This window comes from Triticum dicoccoides, chromosome 2B (assembly GCF_002162155.2).
Source record: "Triticum dicoccoides isolate Atlit2015 ecotype Zavitan chromosome 2B, WEW_v2.0, whole genome shotgun sequence".
Taxonomy (NCBI): Eukaryota; Viridiplantae; Streptophyta; class Magnoliopsida; order Poales; family Poaceae; genus Triticum; species Triticum dicoccoides.
In genome coordinates, this window is record NC_041383.1 from 493,210,627 (window position 1) to 493,215,939 (window position 5,313).

The window sequence follows — 5,313 nt, forward strand, 5'->3', positions numbered from 1 at the left end:
TATTAAGACTCTAGTTAGCAAGAAAACATTAAGTTCTCTCGCCAATAGGAATAAAACACCATGTATTTATTTACAGAGGGAGTAGTACATATTTTGTGACATGCATTACTAGATATTGCTAGTCAAATACTAAAATCCAGATGGATGTGGTAGTACTCCTAAATCCAGATGGTGGTGGTACTAGTACTAGTAGTAGTACTACCAACGTAGTACTCCTAGGAGTACTAGCACTGTACTACCCGTTGGTCAAATTATTACGTGCTGCTCCTCACAGTGAAGTGACAAGACCCTACGCCGGAGATGACACCTGAGTATAGGCGCCGTGTTCGGCATACCATAGTCAGCCTCACCGTCTGCAGTCACTATCATCATGGCTATAGAGCTAGCCTGCTTACAACTAGCCCTATTTGACATAATTTCCCGTGCGTAGATGCCCGTGCATTGCATGGAACACCAAGATTGGGGGTGGACTGCTCCGGCAACAGCCATCGCGCCAGATTTTTCCACGGTCTTCTAGATGTGGTGGGGAGGAGATAAGGCTGATTGTGAGAGACAAGGAGTTGTTTGTAAATAGGGAACACGTGCGGGTATCTCTTTGCAAAAATGGAGAAGCTTGGTTTGTATGCGTCAGATCTAGATCCGACGGCTACTGGTGAAAGATGGGAGGCACAACATCATCACCAATTCATGACATGTTTGATTCGCAGGATTTTGAAAACGCAGGAATAGGACACGGTAATATTACAAGTTTCAAACTGATATTACAAATGTTAGGAGTAATGTTGCACCTAGGAAGAGGGAATTGCTAGGAAGTTCACGTAAGAACTTTCGTTACTTTAGGTGGATGCAGCGTTATCGTACAAACTAAAATCCACCGCCCTGACAAGTCACTAATGGGCAAATAAGTTTTCGAGTCTCTAGCCACTTGATGTTTCAAAAACAAATTCAGCTTCTGCGGAGACTTTGTCATTTAGGCTTAGACGCTTGCGGTGATCAGCACGCCATTCATTGTTGCACTAGAGAACGCCAAACCTCATTACCTTGAGCACACTTGCCTCCAGAACAAAGAACCTGGCCAATTTAATCTCAGATGTGCTGCCTCGGTAGTCGATCAAATCAATTTCTGTAAGATGGAGATCAAGGCATTCGATGAGATTGTTATAGTGCAGCACATTTTTCACTTTCGAGTCTTTTTTTATCTGCAAAAGAAGAGAACATATTACAGCAGCTGGCTGCATAAGATTGTCGTGTCATCAAGAGGTACCAATATCATTCACTCATACGATAGGGTTGGCTGGCTAGTGATATTTTTTCACTCTCTCTCTCTCTCTCCCTCTCTCTCTCTCGGTTTCTGTTTCCTCTCATTTAACTAGGAGCATGTGAAGAGCTTGGGCATTTGTTGCCTTCCACTATGTGGCCGATGCCATATTTCGCAAAAGTATGCCACATAATACGCATCAATGCCAAATCAAAAGATTTTGGCACCGCTCTCGCGATGTGAGAGAGTTGGCACCGCTGTGCACACAGACCCACATGTATAAACAAATCAATCAAACCAACTACACCAACCTCTCACTCTCCCAAACAAGTGTTTTTTATTGCCTCAGTCCTCTCTCTCTCCCATGCAGTGTTTTTTCATTGCGTGAGTTAATTTGGCACCAGAGCAAAGTAGGTGCTCCAGATTGGGGCACCAGGTGAGCAATGGAGGGGCATCGATGCCAAATGCATCACAAGTGAATTTGGCACATGTTTTGGCCTACATAGCCCACTTTTGTACTCCCTCCGTCCCAAAATTCTTGTCTTAAATTTGTCTAAATACAGATGTATCTAGTTACATTTTAGTGTTAGATACATCTGTATCTAAACAAATGTAAGAAGAATTTTGGGACGGAGGGAATACTACCTCGTATTTAGTATAAAATTTTGACCATAGATTTACCTAAGAAAATGCCAATGCATGTCACTAAAAATTAAACCATTTGAAATTATGTTCAAATACAAATCCAACGATATAGTTCTTAGTGACATGCATTAACATTTTGTGAGTTAAATCTATGGTCAAATTTTGATACTACAAAATTGAAAGAGTAAACCAGGACGGAGGTAGTACTTGCCCTTAGGGTAACCATAGAGTTACTGGAGTAGTCTAAGTTACTTCCACTATGACTAGCCTAGGCTAGTATAGTAGTATAGCATAAAAATGATGCAGGTGATCACTTGAGAAAAAATACTAAAACGTTTCTTTCGGTGCAGTGCGTAGATGTAGTTTTGAACACTACACTTGTCATCGTAATTTGGGAAAATTACGAAAAAATTGAGCTACGTTGTGATTACCGTTTACTAATAGGAAAGAAGTTTCACCTTGATGAGTAGCTTCTCCGTGCATGGAAAGCATGTAAGGAATCCAATAACTTGATCCAGATTGGGGCCGATAGATTTTAGTGCTAAGATCTTCACTGTGCGCATGGACTGGGTCAAGCTTGTGGGAATCATTTTTTGGAAGACGGTCGTAAATACATCAAGAAGAAATTTAAAAATGTGAATTTCAAGAAGACGGAGAAGAAGATGAGTGTTGTACCTGAACGATTACGGATCAAATAAAGAGTTCGGAGAATTTGGCAGACGAGTACACCAACGCTGTCAATTTCGGCGCGTCAATGACCCTGATTTTTGTTGGACCTTCTAGATCCGGTACAAGCAATCTCTCAAGGAAAGGCGCATTCTCAATGACCATAACGTGGAACAGCTAGAGTGATCTCTTCCCAACTGATGTCTTGTTGTGGGGCCAGCAAGACACATAAATCCATCGGAGATTCGTCGAGGCGATGTGGAGGATAATGAACCCATGGATCTGCTCAAGACGAAGGTACTCGAGTGCAGTACAACTGCGGAGCAGGTGCTCCATAGCCTTCTTCTAGATGACAACGTCGAAGAGGTCGAGCTGCTTGAGTTGAGGGAGAAGAAGGGCGGGCGCGGCATTAATCTGGGGAAGATAGCAGGAGCTGAAGCTGGCGCGGCGCAGCGTTGGTGTGAGGCGGAGCGCGGACGGCGGCAGAGAGCGACATCGTCCAGCTTCAAAGCTGAGCTCCTCGAGCTGATCTAGGGCGGGGGATAAGAACCACTCGTCAAATTTGGGTTGGACCTTGCAGTTGGTACTGAACATGCGGATGTCAAGGTGTCTGGCTGGCCCAGGGTGCGATGAAAGGATCTTGGAGACTGCGGCCATGCGTTTGCAATCCCCGTCACAGAGGCAACTGTCGACGGTGAGGTTGAGGGGGATGCAGCGCCAGAGGGGGCACCACCGCCGGGAGAGGAGGGCGGTCTGCACGGCAGATTTGGTGGGGAGGAGGCCGATGATGACGAGCAGCATGTCATCGGGGAGGCTGCTGATGAAGTCCAGGCTCGCCGGATGCGGTTTTGGCTCGAGCGGCCTCCGCTTGTTGGCTGCCTCGCCGTCCATCTCAACCGGCGGCGACGCCGGTGTACATGTGTGCTGTTGTGTGTTGTGTGCTGGGCGTGCGCGAGTGCGTCCTTCTGTGCATGCCGCCGCACAGTGGTGAATTGTGCGCGAGTGCGTCCTTCGCGCGCAAAAAGTTTGTCCTCAATGCGCCCTCAATTTACTAGCGTGCGGGGTGCTACCCCGAGTGGTTTCAACTTTGTTTCCTTCACCGCATGTCAGATGGGCCTCTAGTTTACTTATTTTCACCCACTGCCACATGGGCCAGCACACCAAGATACAGAACACGAGCTGACAACGCAGCATGTGGATTGGTTGACCGATCAACTAAACAATATACAGAGCTATACGCTGACACAGTGAGCGTATAATCCATCGGTATAGAGAGTTCGAGTGAGAGGGGAGGCTCGTGAGAGATAGCAGAGAGAGAGAGAAAGAGCTACTCCCTCTGTTTGATAATGTAGTTACAACATTTTTTTAAAGTCAAACTTTTGAAACTTTGACCAAGTTTATAAAGAAATTACTTATATCAGCAATACCAAAGATAAATTATAGTATGAAGTAAGTACATGTTGTGATGAATCTAATGATCGTTCCAGATGTAAATGTTTTTCTCCACATATACCTAGTCAAACTTTTCTGAGGTTTGACTTTTCAAAACATCCATATGCTTATGGACGTGACAGAGTCCCTGAGGAGAGAGAGAGAGAGAGAGAGTGAAAAAAGTGTGTGTGCGTGTGTGAAAGAGACATGGACAACACATGATAAAAGTGGAGAAAAAGCGTGCGTGTCTTATGCAAACATATCACACATGCATCTTCGACAATGGAGGCAAGGTGAGGAGATAGTGTGTGGTTGTTTGGAACCGAGAGAGGAAGACCCCTAGCACGTGGCCAAGAGGGGTCTGACAAACAAGGGAGAGAGGTCGAGAGAGACGTACGGAGAAAATGCAGACATGGGGAGGAGAGAGTGTATGTTTGTCATAGAGAGATCCCCTAGAGATCGTGATGGGACTACATGGGTGGGAGATCGAGTGAAAAGGTGTGTGCGCGATAGAAGATGCCCAGAGAGATATCGAGATAGACGTATGGATGGAAGGAGACAATACGTGTGTTCCTGATGGCTAGTAAGAGATGATCATACTTAGGAGGGGGGAGTGCTTGCGCCTATGGCCCTGTTTGGATACTCTAACTCAGTTAGAGGTTAGAGTTAGATTCTAACCCTGAACTAACTCTAAGTAAAGAGGTGTTTGGATGGCAGGGTTAGATGGAGCGTGGATACGGCGAGGCACCTTCACGGGCGGTGCGAGAGGGAGGGAGGGAGAGGACGAGAAGCTTCGAGGAAGTGGGGAGGGATTTGCTGCGGGGAGAGCGAGAGAAAAAAGTGTTTATTAGTGGTCCCGAGAAGAACTAACCCAAATAAGCACCTCTTGGATGGGTTAGTTTTTTTGGATGGGTTAGATGCATCTAACCTAAACTAACCCTCCTGTTTGGATCTTTTTGGGTTAGTTGACTCCAAACTAACCCAAACTAACTCTAACCCATGGATCCAAACAGAGCCTATGATGGAGTGAGGGATTATGGTACTTAGGGTGGTGCGTGTCACATGGAGAGAGAACAAGGGCGGAGAGTGTTGGATGGGTCTATATGTATAGCGCGAGCGAGACATGTGTATGTGTGAACCAGGGAGATATAAGGCCCGTTTGGCTTGCGTCGTGAGCATCTTTTGCGTGGCCTGGGGTTGTGGCTGGATTTCATGCACGCTTGTTTGGTTGCTACCCTGTGAAAAAGAAAGCTCGCCTGGGCTGGGTTCCCTCTTGCACTTTAATTAGCCTGGCTGAACTCCAGACACTGCAA